Source organism: Ambystoma mexicanum, chromosome 6q (genome assembly GCF_040938575.1).
Source record: "Ambystoma mexicanum isolate Mex_15411 chromosome 6q, UKY_AmexF1_1, whole genome shotgun sequence".
Classification (NCBI taxonomy): Eukaryota; Metazoa; Chordata; class Amphibia; order Caudata; family Ambystomatidae; genus Ambystoma; species Ambystoma mexicanum.
Window position 1 is genome coordinate 1,632,812,492 of NC_090937.1, and position 22,389 is coordinate 1,632,834,880.

General features: G+C 49.9%; 12 non-coding genes across 12 annotated transcripts; all 12 read left to right on the forward strand.

Moving 5' to 3' along the window:
- Positions 1 to 348: 348 nt before the first annotated feature.
- On the forward strand, positions 349 to 420 carry TRNAG-UCC (transfer RNA glycine (anticodon UCC)). The gene has a single exon. It is a non-coding gene; the product is annotated as a tRNA-Gly (tRNA).
- Positions 421 to 1,191: 771 nt separating this feature from the next.
- On the forward strand, positions 1,192 to 1,263 carry TRNAM-CAU (transfer RNA methionine (anticodon CAU)). The gene has a single exon. It is a non-coding gene; the product is annotated as a tRNA-Met (tRNA).
- A 331-nt stretch (positions 1,264 to 1,594) lies between these two features.
- TRNAG-UCC (transfer RNA glycine (anticodon UCC)) lies at positions 1,595 to 1,666 on the forward strand. Its single transcript has one exon. It is a non-coding gene; the product is annotated as a tRNA-Gly (tRNA).
- Positions 1,667 to 6,170: 4,504 nt separating this feature from the next.
- On the forward strand, positions 6,171 to 6,242 carry TRNAM-CAU (transfer RNA methionine (anticodon CAU)). The gene has a single exon. It is a non-coding gene; the product is annotated as a tRNA-Met (tRNA).
- A 1,174-nt stretch (positions 6,243 to 7,416) lies between these two features.
- TRNAM-CAU (transfer RNA methionine (anticodon CAU)) lies at positions 7,417 to 7,488 on the forward strand. The gene has a single exon. It is a non-coding gene; the product is annotated as a tRNA-Met (tRNA).
- A 1,186-nt stretch (positions 7,489 to 8,674) lies between these two features.
- On the forward strand, positions 8,675 to 8,746 carry TRNAM-CAU (transfer RNA methionine (anticodon CAU)). The gene has a single exon. It is a non-coding gene; the product is annotated as a tRNA-Met (tRNA).
- Positions 8,747 to 15,434: 6,688 nt separating this feature from the next.
- On the forward strand, positions 15,435 to 15,506 carry TRNAM-CAU (transfer RNA methionine (anticodon CAU)). The gene has a single exon. It is a non-coding gene; the product is annotated as a tRNA-Met (tRNA).
- A 1,164-nt stretch (positions 15,507 to 16,670) lies between these two features.
- Positions 16,671 to 16,742, forward strand: TRNAM-CAU (transfer RNA methionine (anticodon CAU)). The gene has a single exon. It is a non-coding gene; the product is annotated as a tRNA-Met (tRNA).
- Positions 16,743 to 17,927: 1,185 nt separating this feature from the next.
- TRNAM-CAU (transfer RNA methionine (anticodon CAU)) lies at positions 17,928 to 17,999 on the forward strand. Its single transcript has one exon. It is a non-coding gene; the product is annotated as a tRNA-Met (tRNA).
- Positions 18,000 to 19,602: 1,603 nt separating this feature from the next.
- TRNAG-UCC (transfer RNA glycine (anticodon UCC)) lies at positions 19,603 to 19,674 on the forward strand. Its single transcript has one exon. It is a non-coding gene; the product is annotated as a tRNA-Gly (tRNA).
- Positions 19,675 to 20,854: 1,180 nt separating this feature from the next.
- Positions 20,855 to 20,926, forward strand: TRNAG-UCC (transfer RNA glycine (anticodon UCC)). Its single transcript has one exon. It is a non-coding gene; the product is annotated as a tRNA-Gly (tRNA).
- Positions 20,927 to 21,688: 762 nt separating this feature from the next.
- On the forward strand, positions 21,689 to 21,760 carry TRNAM-CAU (transfer RNA methionine (anticodon CAU)). Its single transcript has one exon. It is a non-coding gene; the product is annotated as a tRNA-Met (tRNA).
- Positions 21,761 to 22,389: the final 629 nt, after the last annotated feature.

Sequence of the window (22,389 nt, forward strand, 5' to 3'; positions counted from 1 at the left end):
GAAACCATCCTCTGCTAAGTTTTTTCAAATTATGTTTTTGTGTCATGGCATTAGGGCACAAAGAGCTGTAAGTGCCTGGATGCAATGTCATTCCTTGAACTTGCTGCCTCGTTCCACTCTTGCGCTAAATAGGAGAGGGTCCCAGCCCAGCCAACAAAATGTACTGTTCAATCAAACCAAACTTAAAACCAAGCTCCTTTTTTAAGGGGTCCCGGGGAAATGTTGGGCTGACCGGCAAGACCTCATGATGCGAACTGCTTCTGCGTCAAACGCAAGCTTTTTTCATTCCCAGCCAATGACTTATTCTTATTTCTAAGGGGCGCTCCATCAGATAGCCCAGACAGGCAGGCGTTGGTGGTATAGTGGTGAGCATAGCTGCCTTCCAAGCAGTTGACCCGGGTTCGATTCCCGGCCAACGCAGATCAAATCTTTAAATTGTTCAAAATGCATTTTTTGGAAATCAGACTCATGCTGAAAGCAAAGCTGACACACTTTTCGTGAAAATCAAAACCCCATCCAGGAAAGGTTCTTGCATCCTAGTTTCTGCAACTGTCTATCGGTGAGGGGATTGAAGCGAGCAGGGCTCCTGGCCCCTCCCCGACAAAGCCCTGACAAAGGCCTATTCGCCTTGCCCTGACGGGCAAAGGTCCCAGCAGGCCACCAAGCACAGCACCTCAGCCTATTAGAGTGAGGTTTCAGGATCTCTCTCATCCTGTAAACCAACATACTGAGGAAGGTGAAACGTGTGGCTGCGCTCCTCACATGCTGAAGCAGCAGCAGCCCTTTCCCTGAAGCAAAGTTCCTTCATTCCTCCCTCCCATAACCCTTAGCAGGGGATTTATGGTAATTGAGTTGAGTTTCCAAACTGGCCCTTCCTTCCTTCCTTCCCATATCTGCCAGCTCGAGAAGGCTTGTTTTGTTGCACCTGGGAAGTAAAGTATCTATTTGCGAGAGAGAGAGAATGAGAGAGAGAGACAGAGAGAGAGAGACAGAGAGAGAAGGGGAAGGGGTGTTGGCAGTTAGGGTGTGAGCTAGAGAAATGAGGCCTGTCTGCAAAAGGCCATGGGATGGGAGTGCGTGGTTGCAGGTTGTTTGGCTTTGTAAGGCCTACTGCCCGCTTCACTCGAAACTGGGTCTAGGGTTGTCGGTTTGTAGGCTGTAAAAGCCCAGAAAAGCTCTTGTTCTCCACACAGCAGAGTGGCGCAGCGGAAGCGTGCTGGGCCCATAACCCAGAGGTCGATGGATCGAAACCATCCTCTGCTAAGTTTTTTCAAATTATGTTTTTGTGTCATGGCATTAGGGCACAAAGAGCTGTAAGTGCCTGGATGCAATGTCATTCCTTGAACTTGCTGCCTCGTTCCACTCTTGCGCTAAATAGGAGAGGGTCCCAGCCCAGCCAACAAAATGTACTGTTCAATCAAACCAGACTTAAAACCAAGCTCCTTTTTTAAGGGGTCCCGGGGAAATGTTGGGCTGACCGGCAAGACCTCATGATGCGAACTGCTTCTGCGTCAAACGAAAGCTTTTTTCATTCCCAGCCAATGACTTATTCTTATTTCTAAGGGGCGCTCCATCAGATAGCCCAGACAGGCAGGCGTTGGTGGTATAGTGGTGAGCATAGCTGCCTTCCAAGCAGTTGACCCGGGTTCGATTCCCGGCCAACGCAGATCAAATCTTTAAATTGTTCAAAATGCATTTTTTGGAAATCAGACTCATGCTGAAAGCAAAGCTGACACACTTTTCGTGAAAATCAAAACCCCATCCAGGAAAGGTTCTTGCATCCTAGTTTCTGCAACTGTCTATCGGTGAGGGGATTGAAGCGAGCAGGGCTCCTGGCCCCTCCCCGACAAAGCCCTGACAAAGGCCTATTCGCCTTGCCCTGACGGGCAAAGGTCCCAGCAGGCCACCAAGCACAGCACCTCAGCCTATTAGAGTGAGGTTTCAGGATCTCTCTCATCCTGTAAACCAACATACTGAGGAAGGTGAAACGTGTGGCTGCGCTCCTCACATGCTGAAGCAGCAGCAGCCCTTTCCCTGAAGCAAAGTTCCTTCATTCCTCCCTCCCATAACCCTTAGCAGGGGATTTATGGTAATTGAGTTGAGTTTCCAAACTGGCCCTTCCTTCCTTCCTTCCCATATCTGCCAGCTCGAGAAGGCTTGTTTTGTTGCACCTGGGAAGTAAAGTATCTATTTGCGAGAGAGAGAATGAGAGAGACAGAGAGAGAGAGACAGAGAGAGAAGGGGAAGGGGTGTTGGCAGTTAGGGTGTGAGCTAGAGAAATGAGGCCTGTCTGCAAAAGGCCATGGGATGGGAGTGCTTGCTTGCAGGTTGTTTGGCTTTGTAAGGCCTACTGCCTGCTTCACTCGAAACTGGGTCTAGGGTTGTCGGTTTGTAGGCTGTAAAAGCCCAGAAAAGCTCTTGTTCTCCAACCAGCAGAGTGGCGCAGCGGAAGCGTGCTGGGCCCATAACCCAGAGGTCGATGATTCCAAACCATCCTCTGCTAAGTTTTTTCAAATTATGTTTTTGTGTCATGGCATTAGGGCACAAAGAGCTGTAAGTGCCTGGATGCAATGTCATTCCTTGAACTTGCTGCCTCGTTCCACTCTTGCGCTAAATAGGAGAGGGTCCCAGCCCAGCCAACAAAATGTACTGTTCAATCAAACCAAACTTAAAACCAAGCTCCTTTTTTAAGGGGTCCCGGGGAAATGTTGGGCTGACCGGCAAGACCTCATGATGCGAACTGCTTCTGCGTCAAAAGCAAGCTTTTTTCATTCCCAGCCAATGACTTATTCTTATTTCTAAGGGGCGCTCCATCAGATAGCCCAGACAGGCAGGCGTTGGTGGTATAGTGGTGAGCATAGCTGCCTTCCAAGCAGTTGACCCGGGTTCGATTCCCAGCCAACGCAGATCAAATCTTTAAATTGTTCAAAATGCATTTTTTGGAAATCAGACTCATGCTGAAAGCAAAGCTGACACACTTTTCGTGAAAATCAAAACCCCATCCAGGAAAGGTTCTTGCATCCTAGTTTCTGCAACTGTCTATCGGTGAGGGGATTGAAGCGAGCAGGGCTCCTGGCCCCTGCCTGACAAAGGCCTATTCGCCTTGTCCTGACGGGCAAAGGTCCCAGCAGGCCACCAAGCACAGCACCTCAGCCTATTAGAGTGAGGTTTCAGGATCTCTCTCATCCTGTAAACCAACATACTGAGGAAGGTGAAACGTGTGGCTGCGCTCCTCACATGCTGAAGCAGCAGCAGCCCTTTCCCTGAAGCAAAGTTCCTTCATTCCTCCCTCCCATAACCCTTAGCAGGGGATTTATGGTAATTGAGTTGAGTTTCCAAACTGGCCCTTCCTTCCTTCCTTCCCATATCTGCCAGCTCGAGAAGGCTTGTTTTGTTGCACCTGGGAAGTAAAGTATCTATTTGCGAGAGAGAGAGAATGAGAGAGAGAGACAGAGAGAGAGAGACAGAGAGAGAAGGGGAAGGGGTGTTGGCAGTTAGGGTGTGAGCTAGAGAAATGAGGCCTGTCTGCAAAAGGCCATGGGATGGGAGTGCGTGGTTGCAGGTTGTTTGGCTTTGTAAGGCCTATTGCCCGCTTCACTCGAAACTGGGTCTAGGGTTGTCGGTTTGGAGGATGTAAAAGCCCAGAAAAGCTCTTGTTCTCCAACCAGCAGAGTGGCGCAGCGGAAGCGTGTTGGGCCCATAACCCAGAGGTCGATGGATCGAAACCATCCTCTGCTAACTTTTTTCAAATTATGTTTTTGTGTCATGGCATTAGGGCACAAAGAGCTGTAAGTGCCTGGATGCAATGTCATTCCTTGAACTTGCTGCCTCGTTCCACTCTTGCGCTAAATAGGAGAGGGTCCCAGCCCAGCCAACAAAATGTACTGTTCAATCAAACCAAACTTAAAACCAAGCTCCTTTTTTAAGGGGTCCCGGGGAAATGTTGGGCTGACCGGCAAGACCTCATGATGCGAACTGCTTCTGCGTCAAACGCAAGCTTTTTTCATTCCCAGCCAATGACTTATTCTTATTTCTAAGGGGCGCTCCATCAGATAGCCCAGACAGGCAGGCGTTGGTGGTATAGTGGTGAGCATAGCTGCCTTCCAAGCAGTTGACGCCAACGCAGATCAAATCTTTAAATTGTTCAAAATGCATTTTTTGGAAATAAGACTCATGCTGAAAGCAAAGCTGACACACTTTTCGTGAAAATCAAAACCCCATCCAGGAAAGGTTCTTGCATCCTAGTTTCTGCAACTGTCTATCGGTGAGGGGATTGAAGCGAGCAGGGCTCCTGGCCCCTCCCCGACAAAGCCCTGACGAAGGCCTGACAAAGGCCTATTCGCCTTGCCCTGACGGGCAAAGGTCCCAGCAGGCCACCGAGCACAGCACCTCAGCCTATTAGAGTGAGGTTTCAGGATCTCTCTCATCCTGTAAACCAACATACTGAGGAAGGTGAAACGTGTGGCTGCGCTCCTCACATGCTGAAGCAGCAGCAGCCCTTTCCCTGAAGCAAAGTTCCTTCATTCCTCCCTCCCATAACCCTTAGCAGGGGATTTATGGTAATTGAGTTGAGTTTCCAAACTGGCCCTCCCTTCCTTCCTTCCTTCCCATATCTGCCAGCTCGAGAAGGCTTGTTTTGTTGCACCTGGGAAGTAAAGTATCTATTTGCGAGAGAGAGAGAATGAGAGAGAGAGACAGAGAGAGAGAGAGACAGAGAGAGAAGGGGAAGGGGTGTTGGCAGTTAGGGTGTGAGCTAGAGAAATGAGGCCTGTCTGCAAAAGGCCATGGGATGGGAGTGCGTGGTTGCAGGTTGTTTGGCTTTGTAAGGCCTACTGCCCGCTTCACTCGAAACTGGGTCTAGGGTTGTCTGTTTGTAGGCTGTAGAAGCCCAGAAAAGCTCTTGTTCTCCAACCAGCAGAGTGGCGCAGCGGAAGCATGCTGGGCCCATAACCCAGAGGTCGATGGATCGAAACCATCCTCTGCTAAGTTTTTTCAAATTATGTTTTTGTGTCATGGCATTAGGGCACAAAGAGCTGTAAGTGCCTGGATGCAATGTCATTCCTTGAACTTGCTGCCTCGTTCCACTCTTGCGCTAAATAGGAGAGGGTCCCAGCCCAGCCAACAAAATGTACTGTTCAATCAAACCAAACTTAAAACCAAGCTCCTTTTTTAAGGGGTCCCGGGGAAATGTTGGGCTGACCGGCAAGACCTCATGATGCAAACTGCTTCTGCGTCAAACGCAAGCTTTTTCATTCCCAGCCAATGACTTATTCTTATTTCTAAGGGGCGCTCCATCACATAGCCCAGACAGGCAGGCGTTGGTGGTATAGTGGTGAGCATAGCTGCCTTCCAAGCAGTGACCCGGGTTTTATTCCCGGCCAACGCAGATCAAATCTTTAAATTGTTCAAAATGCATTTTTTGGAAATCAGACTCATGCTGAAAGCAAAGCCGACACACTTTTCGCGAAAATCAAAACCCCATCCAGGAAAGGTTCTTGCATCCTAGTTTCTGCAACTGTCTATCGGTGAGGGGATTGAAGCGAGCAGGGCTCCTGGCCCCTCCCCGACAAAGCCCTGACGAAGGCCTGACAAAGGCCTATTCGCCTTGCCCTGACGGGCAAAGGTCCCAGCAGGCCACCGAGCACAGCACCTCAGCCTATTAGAGTGAGGTTTCAGGATCTCTCTCATCCTGTAAACCAACATACTGAGGAAGGTGAAACGTGTGGCTGCGCTCCTCACATGCTGAAGCAGCAGCAGCCCTTTCCCTGAAGCAAAGTTCCTTCATTCCTCCCTCCCATAACCCTTAGCAGGGGATTTATGGTAATTGAGTTGAGTTTCCAAACTGGCCCTTCCTTCCTTCCTTCCCATATCTGCCAGCTCGAGAAGGCTTGTTTTGTTGCACCTGGGAAGTAAAGTATCTATTTGCGAGAGAGAGAGAATGAGAGAGAGAGACAGAGAGAGAGAGAGACAGAGAGAGAAGGGGAAGGGGTGTTGGCAGTTAGGGTGTGAGCTAGAGAAATGAGGCCTGTCTGCAAAAGGCCATGGGATGGGAGTGCGTGGTTGCAGGTTGTTTGGCTTTGTAAGGCCTACTGCCCGCTTCACTCGAAACTGGGTCTAGGGTTGTCGGTTTGTAGGCTGTAAAAGCCCAGAAAAGCTCTTGTTCTTCAACCAGCAGAGTGGCGCAGCGGAAGCGTGCTGGGCCCATAACCCAGAGGTCGATGGATCGAAACCATCCTCTGCTAAGTTTTTTCAAATTGTGTTTTTGTGTCATGGCATTAGGGCACAAAGAGCTGTAAGTGCCTGGATGCAATGTCATTCCTTGAACTTGCTGCCTCGTTCCACTCTTGCGCTAAATAGGAGAGGGTCCCAGCCCAGCCAACAAAATGTACTGTTCAATCAAACCAAACTTAAAACCAAGCTCCTTTTTTAAGGGGTCCCGGGGAAATGTTGGGCTGACCGGCAAGACCTCATGATGCGAACTGCTTCTGCGTCAAACGCAAGCTTTTTTCATTCCCAGCCAATGACTTATTCTTATTTCTAAGGGGCGCTCCATCACATAGACCAGACAGGCAGGCGTTGGTGGTATAGTGGTGAGCATAGCTGCCTTCCAAGCAGTTGACCCGGGCTCGATTCGCAGATCAAATCTTTAAATTGTTCAAAATGCATTTTTTGGAAATCAGACTCATGCTGAAAGCAAAGATGACACACTTATTGCGAAAATCAAAACCCCATCCAGGAAAGGTTCTTGCATCCTAGTTTCTGCAACTGTCTATCGGTGAGGGGATTGAAGCGAGCAGGGCTCCTGGCCCCTCCCCGACAAAGCCCTGACGAAGGCCTGACAAAGCCCTATTCGCCTTGCCCTGACGGGCAAAGGTCCCAGCAGGCCACCGAGCACAGCACCTCAGCCTATTAGAGTCAGGTTTCAGGATCTCTCTCATCCTGTAAACCAACATACTGAGGAAGGTGAAACGTGTGGCTGCGCTCCTCACATGCTGAAGCAGCAGCAGCCCTTTCCCTGAAGCAAAGTTCCTTCATTCCTCCCTCCCATAACCCTTAGCAGGGGATTTATGGTAATTGAGTTGAGTTTCCAAACTGGCCCTTCCTTCCTTCCTTCCCATATCTGCCAGCTCGAGAAGGCTTGTTTTGTTGCACCTGGGAAGTAAAGTATCTATTTGCGAGAGAGAGAGAATGAGAGAGAGAGACAGAGAGAGAGACAGAGAGAGAAGGGGAAGGGGTGTTGGCAGTTAGGGTGTGAGCTAGAGAAATGAGGCCTGTCTACAAAAGGCCATGGGATGGGAGTGCGTGGTTGCAGGTTTTTTGGCTTTGTAAGGCCTACTGCCCACTTCACTCGAAACTGGGTCTAGGGTTGTCGGTTTGTAGGCTGTAAAAGCCCAGAAAAGCTCTGGTTCTCCAACCAGCAGAGTGGCGCAGCGGAAGCGTGCTGGGCCCATAACCCAGAGGTCGATGGATCGAAACCATCCTCTGCTAAGTTTTTTCAAATTGTGTTTTTGTGTCATGGCATTAGGACACAAAGAGCTGTAAGTGCCTGGATGCAATGTCATTCCTTGAACTTGCTGCCTCGTTCCACTCTTGCGCTAAATAGGAGAGGGTCCCAGCCCAGCCAACAAAATGTACTGTTCAATCAAACCAAACTTAAAACCAAGCTCCTTTTTTAAGGGGTCCCGGGGAAATGTTGGGCTGACCGGCAAGACCTCATGATGCGAACTGCTTCTGCGTCAAACGCAAGCTTTTTTCATTCCCAGCCAATGACTTATACTTATTTCTAAGGGGCGCTCCATTACATAGCCCAGACAGGCAGGCGTTGGTGGTATAGTGGTGAGCATAGCTGCCTTCCAAGCAGGGACCCGGGTTTTATTCCCGGCCGACGCAGATCAAATCTTTAAATTGTTCAAAATGCATTTTTTGGAAATCAGACTCATGCTGAAAGCAAAGCCGACACACTTTTCGCGAAAATCAAAACCCCATCCAGGAAAGGTTCTTGCATCCTAGTTTCTGCAACTGTCTATCGGTGAGGGGATTGAAGCGAGCAGGGCTCCTGGCCCCTCCCCGACAAAGCCCTGACGAAGGCCTGACAAAGGCCTATTCGCCTTGCCCTGACGGGCAAAGGTCCCAGCAGGCCACCGAGCACAGCACCTCAGCCTATTAGAGTGAGGTTTCAGGATCTCTCTCATCCTGTAAACCAACATACTGAGGAAGGTGAAACGTGTGGCTGCGCTCCTCACATGCTGAAGCAGCAGCAGCCCTTTCCCTGAAGCAAAGTTCCTTCATTCCTCCCTCCCATAACCCTTAGCAGGGGATTTATGGTAATTGAGTTGAGTTTCCAAACTGGCCCTTCCTTCCTTCCTTCCCATATCTGCCAGCTCGAGAAGGCTTGTTTTGTTGCACCTGGGAAGTAAAGTATCTATTTGCGAGAGAGAGAGAATGAGAGAGAGAGACAGAGAGAGAGAGAGACAGAGAGAGAAGGGGAAGGGGTGTTGGCAGTTAGGGTGTGAGCTAGAGAAATGAGGCCTGTCTGCAAAAGGCCATGGGATGGGAGTGCGTGGTTGCAGGTTGTTTGGCTTTGTAAGGCCTACTGCCCGCTTCACTCGAAACTGGGTCTAGGGTTGTCGGTTTGTAGGCTGTAAAAGCCCAGAAAAGCTCTTGTTCTCCAACCAGCAGAGTGGCGCAGCGGAAGCGTGCTGGGCCCATAACCCAGAGGTCGATGGATCGAAACCATCCTCTGCTAAGTTTTTTCAAATTGTGTTTTTGTGTCATGGCATTAGGGCACAAAGAGCTGTAAGTGCCTGGATGCAATGTCATTCCTTGAACTTGCTGCCTCGTTCCACTCTTTCGCTAAATAGGAGAGGGTCCCAGCCCAGCCAACAAAATGTACTGTTCAATCAAACCAAACTTAAAACCAAGCTCCTTTTTTAAGGGGTCCCGGGGAAATGTTGGGCTGACCGGCAAGACCTCATGATGCGAACTGCTTCTGCGTCAAACGCAAGCTTTTTTCATTCCCAGCCAATGACTTATTCTTATTTCTAAGGGGCGCTCCAACACATAGCCCAGACAGGCAGGCGTTGGTGGTATAGTGGTGAGCATAGCTGCCTTCCAAGCAGTTGACCCGGGCTCGATTCGCAGATCAAATCTTTAAATTGTTCAAAATGCATTTTTTGGAAATCAGACTCATGCTGAAAGCAAAGCTGACACACTTTTCGCGAAAATCAAAACCCCATCCAGGAAAGGTTCTTGCATCCTAGTTTCTGCAACTGTCTATCGGTGAGGGGATTGAAGCGAGCAGGGCTCCTGGCCCCTCCCCGACAAAGCCCTGACGAAGGCCTGACAAAGGCCTATTCGCCTTGCCCTGACGGGCAAAGGTCCCAGCAGGCCACCGAGCACAGCACCTCAGCCTATTAGAGTGAGGTTTCAGGATCTCTCTCATCCTGTAAACCAACATACTGAGGAAGGTGAAACGTGTGGCTGCGCTCCTCACATGCTGAAGCAGCAGCAGCCCTTTCCCTGAAGCAAAGTTCCTTCATTCCTCCCTCCCATAACCCTTAGCAGGGGATTTATGGTAATTGAGTTGAGTTTCCAGTGGTGCAGCGGAAGCGTGCTGGGCCCATAACCCAGAGGTTGATGGATCGAAACCATCCTCAGCTAAGGTTTTTGCAATCATGTTTTTGTGTCTTGGCGCTAGGGCACAAAGAGCGGCAAGTTCCTGGATGCAATGTCATTCCTTGAACATGCTGCCTCCTCCCACTCTTGCGCCAAATAGCAGTCGGACCCAGCCCAGCTAACAAAATGTACTGTTGGATCAAATCAAAAGAAAAACGGGGCCCCCTTTTTTTTTAGGGGTCCCGGGGAAATGTTGGGCTGACCGGCAAGACATTATGATGCAAACTGCTCCTGCATTGCATGGAAGCTTTTTTAATTCCCTGCCAACTACATATTCTTATTTCTAATGGGCACTCCATCTCACAGGCAGGCGTTGGTGGTATAGTGGTGAGCATAGCTGCCTTCCAAGCAGTTGACCAGGCTTCGGTTCCCGGCCAACGCAGAGCGAACCTTTAACATTTCTGCTCCCAGTTTCAAGCTGGATATTGTTCAAAACGCATTTTTTGGAAAGCGGACTCATGCTGAAAGCAAAGTTGACACATTTACGCTAAACTCTAAACCCCATCCAGGAAAGGTTCCTGCATCCCTATGAGGGGTGGGGGATTGAAGATTGAAGATTGAAGCGAGCAGGTCCCCTGGCCCCTGGCAAGGCCTGACCAAGGCCTACCCTCGACGGGCAAAAGTCAGAGCAGCTAACCAAGCACATCACCTCAGCTTATTATAGTGAGGTTTCAGGATCTCTCGCAGCCTGCTGAACAACACACTGAGGAAGGTGAAATGGGTGGCTGCACTCCTCTCCTTTTCAAGCAGCAGCAGCCCTTTCTTTGAAGCAAAGTGTCTTCCTTTCCTCCCTCCCATAATCCTTAGCAGGGTGCTTATGGTAATTGAGTGGAGTTTCCAAACTGGCCCTTCCTTGCTTCCCATATCTGCCAGCTCGAGGAGGAATGTGTTGTTGCACCTGGGATGTAAAGTATCTATTTGAGAAAGAGAGAGAGAAAAGGGAAGGGGGTTTGCCAGTTACTGTGTGATCTAGAGAAATGAGGCTCATCTGCAAAAGGCCAGTGGTGGGAGTGCGTGGCTGCAGGTTGTTTGGCCTTGTAAGGCCTACTGCCCACTTCACTCGAAACTGGGTCTAGGGTTGTCGGTTTGTAGGCTGTAAAAGCCCAGAAAAGCTCTTGTTCTCCAACCAGCAGAGTGGCGCAGCGGAAGCGTGCTGGGCCCATAACCCAGAGGTCGAAGGATCGAAACCATCCTCTGCTACGTTTTTTCAAATTGTGTTTTTGTGTCATGGCATTAGGGCACAAAGAGCTGTAAGTGCCTGGATGCAATGTCATTCCTTGAACTTGCTCCCTCGTTCCACTCTTGCGCTAAATAGGAGAGGGTCCCAGCCCAGCCAACAAAATGTGCTGTTCAATCAAACCAAACTTAAAACCAAGCTCCTTTTTTAAGGGGTCCCGGGGAAATGTTGGGCTGACCGGCAAGACCTCATGATGCAAACTGCTTCTGCGTCAAACGCAAGCTTTTTCATTCCCAGCCAATGACTTATTCTTATTTCTAAGGGGCGCTCCATCACATAGCCCAGACAGGCAGGCGTTGGTGGTATAGTGGTGAGCATAGCTGCCTTCCAAGCAGTGACCCGGGTTTTATTCCCGGCCAACGCAGATCAAATCTTTAAATTGTTCAAAATGCATTTTTTGGAAATCAGACTCATGCTGAAAGCAAAGCTGACACACTTTTCGCGAAAATCAAAACCCCATCCAGGAAAGGTTCTTGCATCCTAGTTTCTGCAACTGTCTATCGGTGAGGGGATTGAAGCGAGCAGGGCTCCTGGCCCCTCCCCGACAAAGCCCTGACGAAGGCCTGACAAAGGCCTATTCGCCTTGCCCTGACGGGCAAAGGTCCCAGCAGGCCACCGAGCACAGCACCTCAGCCTATTAGAGTGAGGTTTCAGGATCTCTCTCATCCTGTAAACCAACATACTGAGGAAGGTGAAACGTGTGGCTGCGCTCCTCACATGCTGAAGCAGCAGCAGCCCTTTCCCTGAAGCAAAGTTCCTTCATTCCTCCCTCCCATAACCCTTAGCAGGGGATTTATGGTAATTGAGTTGAGTTTCCAAACTGGCCCTTCCTTCCTTCCTTCCCATATCTGCCAGCTCGAGAAGGCTTGTTTTGTTGCACCTGGGAAGTAAAGTATCTATTTGCGAGAGAGAGAGAATGAGAGAGAGAGACAGAGAGAGAGAGAGACAGAGAGAGAAGGGGAAGGGGTGTTGGCAGTTATGGTGTGAGCTAGAGAAATGAGGCCTGTCTGCAAAAGGCCATGGGATGGGAGTGCGTGGTTGCAGGTTGTTTGGCTTTGTAAGGACTACTGCCCGCTTCACTCGAAACTGGGTCTAGGGTTGTCGGTTTGTAGGCTGTAAAAGCCCAGAAAAGCTCTTGTTCTCCAACCAGCAGAGTGGCGCAGCCGAAGCGTGCTGGGCCCATAACCCAGACGTCGATGGATCGAAACCATCCTCTGCTAAGTTTTTTCAAATTGTGTTTTTGTGTCATGGCATTAGGGCACAAAGAGCTGTAAGTGCCTGGATGCAATGTCATTCCTTGAACTTGCTGCCTCGTTCCACTCTTGCGCTAAATAGGAGAGGGTCCCAGCCCAGCCAACAAAATGTACTGTTCAATCAAACCAAACTTAAAACCAAGCTCCTTTTTTAAGGGGTCCCGGGGAAATGTTGGGCTGACCGGCAAGACCTCATGATGCGCACTGCTTCTGCGTCAAACGCAAGCTTTTTTCATTCCCAGCCAATGACTTATTCTTATTTCTAAGGGGCGCTCCATCACATAGCCCAGACAGGCAGGCGTTGGTGGTATAGTGGTGAGCATAGCTGCCTTCCAAGCAGTTGACCCGGGCTCGATTCGCAGATCAAATCTTTAAATTGTTCAAAATGCATTTTTTGGAAATCAGACTCATGCTGAAAGCAAAGCTGACACACTTTTCGCGAAAATCAAAACCCCATCCAGGAAAGGTTCTTGCATCCTAGTTTCTGCAACTGTCTATCGGTGAGGGGATTGAAGCGAGCAGGGCTCCTGGCCCCTCCCCGACAAAGCCCTGACGAAGGCCTGACAAAGGCCTATTCGCCTTGCCCTGACGGGCAAAGGTCCCAGCAGGCCACCGAGCACAGCACCTCAGCCTATTAGAGTGAGGTTTCAGGATCTCTCTCATCCTGTAAACCAACATACTGAGGAAGGTGAAACGTGTGGCTGCGCTCCTCACATGCTGAAGCAGCAGCAGCCCTTTCCCTGAAGCAAAGTTCCTTCATTCCTCCCTCCCATAACCCTTAGCAGGGGATTTATGGTAATTGAGTTGAGTTTCCAGTGGTGCAGCAGAAGCGTGCTGCGCCCATAACCCAGAGGTTGATGGATCGAAACCATCCTCAGCTAAGGTTTTTGCAATCATGTTTTTGTGTCTTGGCGCTAGGGCACAAAGAGCGGCAAGTTCCTGGATGCAATGTCATTCCTTGAACATGCTGCCTCCTCCCACTCTTGCGCCAAATAGCAGTCGGACCCAGCCCAGCTAACAAAATGTACTGTTGGATCAAATCAAAAGAAAAACGGGGCCCCCTTTTTTTTTAGGGGTCCCGGGGAAATGTTGGGCTGACCGGCAAGACATTATGATGCAAACTGCTCCTGCATTGCATGGAAGCTTTTTTAATTCCCTGCCAACTACATATTCTTATTTCTAATGGGCACTCCATCTCACAGGCAGGCGTTGGTGGTATAGTGGTGAGCATAGCTGCCTTCCAAGCAGTTGACCAGGCTTCGATTCCCGGCCAACGCAGAGCGAACATTTAACATTTCTGCTCCCAGTTTCAAGCTGGATATTGTTCAAAACGCATTTTTTGGAAAGCGGACTCATGCTGAAAGCAAAGTTGACACATTTACGCTAAACTCTAAACCCCATCCAGGAAAGGTTCCTGCATCCCTATGAGGGGTGGGGGATTGAAGATTGAAGCGAGTAGGGCCCCTGGCTCCTACCCCGACCAACGGGCCCTGCCCTGACGGGCAAAAGTCAGAGCAGCTAACCAAGCACATCACCTCAGCTTATTATAGTGAGGTTTCAGGATCTCTCGCAGCCTGCTGAACAACACACTGAGGAAGGTGAAATGGGTGGCTGCACTCCTCTCCTTTTCAAGCAGCAGCAGCCCTTTCTTTGAAGCAAAGTGTCTTCCTTTCCTCCCTCCCATAATCCTTAGCAGGGTGCTTATGGTAATTGAGTGGAGTTTCCAAACTGGCCCTTCCTTGCTTCCCATATCTGCCAGCTCGAGGAGGAATGTGTTGTTGCACCTGGGATGTAAAGTATCTATTTGAGAAAGAGAGAGAGAAAAGGGAAGGGGGTTTGCCAGTTACTGTGTGATCTAGAGAAATGAGGCTCATCTGCAAAAGGCCAGTGGTGGGAGTGCGTGGCTGCAGGTTGTTTGGCCTTGTAAGGCCTACTGCCCACTTCACTCGAAACTGGGTCTAGGGTTGTCGGTTTGTAGGCTGTAAAAGCCCAGAAATGCTCTTGTTCTCCAACCAGCAGAGTGGCGCAGTGGAAGCGTGCTGGGCCCATAACCCAGAGGTCGAAGGATCGAAACCATCCTCTGCTACGTTTTTTCAAATTGTGTTTTTGTGTCATGGCATTAGGGCACAAAGAGTTGTAAGTGCCTGGATGCAATGTCATTCCTTGAACTTGCTGCCTCGTTCCACTCTTGCGCTAAATAGGAGAGGGTCCCAGCCCAGCCAACAAAATGTACTGTTCAATCAAACCAAACTTAAAACCAAGCTCCTTTTTTAAGGGGTCCCGGGGAAATGTTGGGCTGACCGGCAAGACCTCATGATGCAAACTGCTTCTGCGTCAAACGCAAGCTTTTTCATTCCCAGCCAATGACTTATTCTTATTTCTAAGGGGCGCTCCATCACATAGCCCAGACAGGCAGGCGTTGGTGGTATAGTGGTGAGCATAGCTGCCTTCCAAGCAGTGACCCGGGTTTTATTCCCAGCCAACGCAGATCAAATCTTTAAATTGTTCAAAATGCATTTTTTGGAAATCAGACTCATGCTGAAAGCAAAGCTGACACACTTTTCGCGAAAATCAAAACCCCATCCAGGAAAGGTTCTTGCATCCTAGTTTCTGCAACTGTCTATCGGTGAGGGGATTGAAGCGAGCAGGGCTCCTGGCCCCTCCCCGACAAAGCCCTGACGAAGGCCTGACAAAGGCCTATTCGCCTTGCCCTGACGGGCAAAGGTCCCAGCAGGCCACCGAGCACAGCACCTCAGCCTATTAGAGTGAGGTTTCAGGATCTCTCTCATCCCGTAAACCAACATACTGAGGAAGGTGAAACGTGTGGCTGCGCTCCTCACATGCTGAAGCAGCAGCAGCCCTTTCCCTGAAGCAAAGTTCCTTCATTCCTCCCTCCGATAACCCTTAGCAGGGGATTTATGGTAATTGAGTTGAGCTTCCAAACTGGCCCTTCCTTCCTTCCTTCCCATATCTGCCAGCTCGAGAAGGCTTGTTTTGTTGCACCTGGGAAGTAAAGTATCTATTTGCGAGAGAGAGAATGAGAGAGAGAGACAGAGAGAGAGAGAGACAGAGAGAGAAGGGGAAGGGGTGTTGGCAGTTAGGGTGTGAGCTAGAGAAATGAGGCCTGTCTGCAAAAGGCCATGGGATGGGAGTGCGTGGTTGCAGGTTGTTTGGCTTTGTAAGGCCTACTGCCCGCTTCACTCGAAACTGGGTCTAGGGTTGTCGGTTTGTAGGCTGTAAAAGCCCAGAAAAGCTCTTGTTCTCCAACCAGCAGAGTGGCGCAGCGGAAGCGTGCTGGGCCCATAACCCAGAGGTCGATGGATCGAAACCATCCTCTGCTAAGTTTTTTCAAATTGTGTTTTTGTGTCATGGCATTAGGGCACAAAGAGCTGTAAGTGCCTGGATGCAATGTCATTCCTTGAACTTGCTGCCTCGTTCCACTCTTGCGCTAAATAGGAGAGGGTCCCAGCCCAGCCAACAAAATGTACTGTTCAATCAAACCAAACTTAAAACCAAGCTCCTTTTTTAAGGGGTCCCGGGGAAATGTTGGGCTGACCGGCAAGACCTCATGATGCGAACTGCTTCTGCGTCAAACGCAAGCTTTTTTCATTCCCAGCCAATGACTTATTCTTATTTCTAAGGGGCGCTCCATCACATAGCCCAGACAGGCAGGCGTTGGTGGTATAGTGGTGAGCATAGCTGCCTTCCAAGCAGTTGACCCGGGCTCGATTCGCAGATCAAATCTTTAAATTGTTCAAAATGCATTTTTTGGAAATCAGACTCATGCTGAAAGCAAAGCTGACACACTTTTCGCGAAAATCAAAACCCCATCCAGGAAAGGTTCTTGCATCCTAGTTTCTGCAACTGTCTATCGGTGAGGGGATTGAAGCGAGCAGGGCTCCTGGCCCCTCCCCGACAAAGCCCTGACGAAGGCCTGACAAAGGCCTATTCGCCTTGCCCTGACGGGCAAAGGTCCCAGCAGGCCACCGAGCACAGCACCTCAGCCTATTAGAGTGAGGTTTCAGGATCTCTCTCATCCTGTAAACCAACATACTGAGGAAGGTGAAACGTGTGGCTGCGCTCCTCACATGCTGAAGCAGCAGCAGCCCTTTCCCTGAAGCAAAGTTCCTTCATTCCTCCCTCCCATAACCCTTAGCAGGGGATTTATGGTAATTGAGTTGAGTTTCCAAACTGGCCCTTCCTTCCTTCCTTCCCATATCTGCCAGCTCGAGAAGGCTTGTTTTGTTGCACCTGGGAAGTAAAGTATCTATTTGCGAGAGAGAGAGAGACAGAGAGAGAGAGACAGAGAGAGAAGGGGAAGGGGTGTTGGCAGTTAGGGTGTGAGCTAGAGAAATGAGGCCTGTCTGCAAAAGGCCATGGGATGGGAGTGCGTGGTTGCAGGTTGTTTGGCTTTGTAAGGCCTACTGCCCGCTTCACTCGAAACTGGGTCTAGGGTTGTCGGTTTGTAGGCTGTAAAAGCCCAGAAAAGCTCTTGTTCTCCAATCAGCAGAGTGGCGCAGCGGAAGCGTGCTGGGCCCATAACCCAGAGGTCGATGGATCGAAACCATCCTCTGCTAAGTTTTTTCAAATTATGTTTTTGTGTCATGGCATTAGGGCACAAAGAGCTGTAAGTGCCTGGATGCAATGTCATTCCTTGAACTTGCTGCCTCGTTCCACTCTTGCGCTAAATAGGAGAGGGTCCCAGCCCAGCTAACAAAATGTACTGTTCAATCAAACCAAACTTAAAACCAAGCTCCTTTTTTAAGGGGTCCCGGGGAAATGTTGGGCTGACCGGCAAGACATCATGATGCGAACTGCTTCTGCGTCAAACGCAAGCTTTTTTCATTCCCAGCCAATGACTTATTCTTATTTCTAAGGGGCGCTCCATCAGATAGCCCAGACAGGCAGGCGTTGGTGGTATAGTGGTGAGCATAGCTGCCTTCCAAGCAGTTGACCCGGGTTTGTTTCCCGGCCAACGCAGATCAAATCTTTAAATTGTTCAAAATGCATTTTTTGGAAATCAGACTCATGCTGAAAGCAAAGCTGACACACTTTTCGTGAAAATCAAAACCCCATCCAGGAAAGGTTCTTGCATCCTAGTTTCTGCAACTGTCTATCGGTGAGGGGATTGAAGCGAGCAGGGCTCCTAGCCCCTCCCCGACAAAGCCCTGACGAAGGCCTGACAAAGGCCTATTCGCCTTGCCCTGACGGGCAAAGGTCCCAGCAGGCCACCGAGCACAGCACCTCAGCCTATTAGAGTGAGGTTTCAGGATCTCTCTCATCCTGTAAACCAACATACTGAGGAAGGTGAAACGTGTGGCTGCGCTCCTCACATGCTGAAGCAGCAGCAGCCCTTTCCCTGAAGCAAAGTTCCTTCATTCCTCCCTCCCATAACCCTTAGCAGGGGATTTATGGTAATTGAGTTGAGTTTCCAAACTGGCCCTTCCTTCCTTCCTTCCCATATCTGCCAGCTCGAGAAGGCTTGTTTTGTTGCACCTGGGAAGTAAAGTATCTATTTGCGAGAGAGAGAGAATGAGAGAGAGAGACAGAGAGAGAGAGACAGAGAGAGAAGGGGAAGGGGTGTTGGCAGTTAGGGTGTGAGCTAGAGAAATGAGGCCTGTCTGCAAAAGGCCATGGGATGGGAGTGCGCGGTTGCAGGTTGTTTGGCTTTGTAAGGCCTACTGCCCGCTTCACTCGAAACTGGGTCTAGGGTTGTCGGTTTGTAGGCTGTAAAAGCCCAGAAAAGCTCTTGTTCTCCAACGAGCAGAGTGGCGCAGCGGAAGCGTGCTGGGCCCATAACCCAGAGGTCGATGGATCGAAACCATCCTCTGCTAAGTTTTTTCAAATTATGTTTTTGTGTCATGGCATTAGGGCACAAAGAGCTGTAAGTGCCTGGATGCAATGTCATTCCTTGAACTTGCTGCCTCGTTCCACTCTTGCGCTAAATAGGAGAGGGTCCCAGCCCAGCCAACAAAATGTACTGTTCAATCAAACCAAACTTAAAACCAAGCTCCTTTTTTAAGGGGTCCCGGGGAAATGTTGGGCTGACCGGCAAGACCTCATGATGCGAACTGCTTCTGCGTCAAACGCAAGCTTTTTTCATTCCCAGCCAATGACTTATTCTTATTTCTAAGGGGCGCTCCATCAGATAGCCCAGACAGGCAGGCGTTGGTGGTATAGTGGTGAGCATAGCTGCCTTCCAAGCAGTTGACCCGGGTTCGATTCCCGGCCATTTGACCCGGGTTCGATTCCCGGCCAACGCAGATCAAATCTTTAAATTGTTCAAAATGCATTTTTTGGAAATCAGACTCATGCTGAAAGCAAAGCTGACACACTTTTCGTGAAAATCAAAACCCCATCCAGGAAAGGTTCTTGCATCCTAGTTTGTGCAACTGTCTATCGGTGAGGGGATTGAAGCGAGCAGGGCTCCTGGCCCCTCCCCGACAAAGCCCTGACAAAGGCCTATTCGCCTTGCCCTGACGGGCAAAGGTCCCAGCAGGCCACCGAGCACAGCACCTCAGCCTATTAGAGTGAGGTTTCAGGATCTCTCTCATCCTGTAAACCAACATACTGAGGAAGGTGAAACGTGTGGCTGCGCTCCTCACATGCTGAAGCAGCAGCAGCCCTTTCCCTGAAGCAAAGTTCCTTCATTCCTCCCTCCCATAACCCTTAGCAGGGGATTTATGGTAATTGAGTTGAGTTTCCAAACTGGCCCTTCCTTCCTTCCTTCCCATATCTGCCAGCTCGAGAAGGCTTGTTTTGTTGCACCTGGGAAGTAAAGTATCTATTTGCGAGAGAGAGAGAATGAGAGAGAGAGACAGAGAGAGAGAGACAGAGAGAGAAGGGGAAGGGGTGTTGGCAGTTAGGGTGTGAGCTAGAGAAATGAGGCCTGTCTGCAAAAGGCCATGGGATGGGAGTGCGTGGTTGCAGGTTGTTTGGCTTTGTAAGGCCTACTGCCCGCTTCACTCGAAACTGGGTCTAGGGTTGTCGGTTTGTAGGCTGTAAAAGCCCAGAAAAGCTCTTGTTCTCCAGACAGCAGAGTGGCGCAGCGGAAGCGTGCTGGGCCCATAACCCAGAGGTCCATGGATCGAAACCATCCTCTGCTAAGTTTTTTCAAATTATGTTTTTGTGTCATGGCATTAGGGCACAAAGAGCTGTAAGTGCCTGGATGCAATGTCATTCCTTGAACTTGCTGCCTCGTTCCACTCTTGCGCTAAATAGGAGAGGGTCCCAGCCCAGCCAACAAAATGTACTGTTCAATCAAACCAGACTTAAAACCAAGCTCCTTTTTTAAGGGGTCCAGGGGAAATGTTGGGCTGACCGGCAAGACCTCATGATGCGAACTGCTTCTGCGTCAAACGCAAGCTTTTTTCATTCCCAGCCAATGACTTATTCTTATTTCTAAGGGGCGCTCCATCAGATAGCCCAGACAGGCAGGCGTTGGTGGTATAGTGGTGAGCATAGCTGCCTTCCAAGCAGTTGACCCGGGTTCGATTCCCGGCCAACGCAGATCAAATCTTTAAATTGTTCAAAATGCATTTTTTGGAAATCAGACTCATGCTGAAAGCAAAGCTGACACACTTTTCGTGAAAATCAAAACCCCATCCAGGAAAGGTTCTTGCATCCTAGTTTCTGCAACTGTCTATCGGTGAGGGGATTGAAGCGAGCAGGGCTCCTGGCCCCTCCCCGACAAAGCCCTGACGAAGGCCTGACAAAGGCCTATTCGCCTTGCCCTGACGGGCAAAGGTCCCAGCAGGCCACCGAGCACAGCACCTCAGCCTATTAGAGTGAGGTTTCAGGATCTCTCTCATCCTGTAAACCAACATACTGAGGAAGGTGAAACGTTGGCTGCGCTCCTCACATGCTGAAGCAGCAACAGCCCTTTCCCTGAAGCAAAGTTCCTTCATTCCTCCCTCCCATAACCCTTAGCAGGGGATTTATGGTAATTGAGTTGAGTTTCCAAACTGGCCCTTCCTTCCTTCCCATATCTGCCAGCTCGAGAAGGCTTGTTTTGTTGCACCTGGGAAGTAAAGTATCTATTTGCGAGAGAGAGAGAATGAGAGAGAGAGACAGAGAGAGAGAGACAGAGAGAGAAGGGGAAGGGGTGTTGGCAGTTAGGGTGTGAGCTAGAGAAATGAGGCCTGTCTGCAAAAGGCCATGGGATGGGAGTGCGTGGTTGCAGGTTGTTTGGCTTTGTAAGGCCTACTGCCCGCTTCACTCGAAACTGGGTCTAGGGTTGTCGGTTTGTAGGCTGTAAAAGCCCAGAAAAGCTCTTGTTCTCCAACCAGCAGAGTGGCGCAGCGGAAGCGTGCTGGGCCCATAACCCAGAGGTCGATGGATCGAAAACATCCTCTGCTAAGTTTTTTCAAATTATGTTTTTGTGTCATGGCATTAGGGCACAAAGAGCTGTAAGTGCCTGGATGCAATGTCATTCCTTGAACTTGCTGCCTCGTTCCACTCTTGCGCTAAATAGGAGAGGGTCCCAGCCCAGCCAACAAAATGTACTGTTCAATCAAACCAAACTTAAAACCAAGCTCCTTTTTTAAGGGGTCCCGGGGAAATGTTGGGCTGACCGGCAAGACCTCATGATGCGAACTGCTTCTGCGTCAAACGCAAGCTTTTTTCATTCCCAGCCAATGACTTATTCTTATTTCTAAGGGGCGCTCCATCAGATAGCCCAGACAGGCAGGCGTTGGTGGTATAGTGGTGAGCATAGCTGCCTTCCAAGCAGTTGACCCGGGTTCGATTCCCGGCCAACGCAGATCAAATCTTTAAATTGTTCAAAATGCATTTTTTGGAAATCAGACTCATGCTGAAAGCAAAGCTGACACACTTTTCGTGAAAATCAAAACCCCATCCAGGAAAGGTTCTTGCATCCTAGTTTCTGCAACTGTCTATCGGTGAGGGGATTGAAGCGAGCAGGGCTCCTGGCCCCTGCCTGACAAAGGCCTATTCGCCTTGTCCTGACGGGCAAAGGTCCCAGCAGGCCACCGAGCACAGCACCTCAGCCTATTAGAGTGAGGTTTCAGGATCTCTCTCATCCTGTAAACCAACATACTGAGGAAGGTGAAACGTGTGGCTGCGCTCCTCACATGCTGAAGCAGCAGCAGCCCTTTCCCTGAAGCAAAGTTCCTTCATTCCTCCCTCCCATAACCCTTAGCAGGGGATTTATGGTAATTGAGTTGAGTTTCCAAACTGGCCCTTCCTTCCTTCCTTCCCATATCTGCCAGCTCGAGAAGGCTTGTTTTGTTGCACCTGGGAAGTAAAGTATCTATTTGCGAGAGAGAGAGAATGAGAGAGAGAGACAGAGAGAGAGAGAGACAGAGAGAGAAGGGGAAGGGGTGTTGGCAGTTAGGGTGTGAGCTAGAGAAATGAGGCCTGTCTGCAAAAGGCCATGGGATGGGAGTGCGTGGTTGCAGGTTGTTTGGCTTTGTAAGGCCTACTGCCCGCTTCACTCGAAACTGGGTCTAGGGTTGTCGGTTTGTAGGCTGTAAAAGCCCAGAAAAGCTCTTGTTCTCCAACCAGCAGAGTGGCGCAGCGGAAGCGTGCTGGGCCCATAACCCAGAGGTCGATGGATCGAAACCATCCTCTGCTACGTTTTTTCAAATTGTGTTTTTGTGTCATGGCATTAGGGCACAAAGAGCTGTAAGTGCCTGGATGCAATGTCATTCCTTGAACTTGCTGCCTCGTTCCACTCTTGCGCTAAATAGGAGAGGGTCCCAGCCCAGCCAACAAAATGTACTGTTCAATCAAACCAAACTTAAAACCAAGCTCCTTTTTTAAGGGGTCCCGGGGAAATGTTGGGCTGACCGGCAAGACCTCATGATGCGAACTGCTTCTGCGTCAAACGCAAGCTTTTTTCATTCCCAGCCAATGACTTATTCTTATTTCTAAGGGGCGCTCCATCACATAGCCCAGACAAGCAGGCGTTGGTGGTATAGTGGTGAGCATAGCTGCCTTCCAAGCAGTTGACCCGGGTTTGATTCCCGGCCAACGCAGAGCAAATCTTTAAATTGTTCAAAATGCATATTTTGGAAATCAGACTCATGCTGAAAGCAAAGCTGACACACTTATTGCGAAAATCAAAACCCCATCCAGGAAAGGTTCTTGCATCCTAGTTTCTGCAACTGTCTATCGGTGAGGGGATTGAAGCGAGCAGGGCTCCTGGCCCCTCCCCGACAAAGCCCTGACGAAGGCCTGACAAAGGTCTATTCGCCTTTCCCT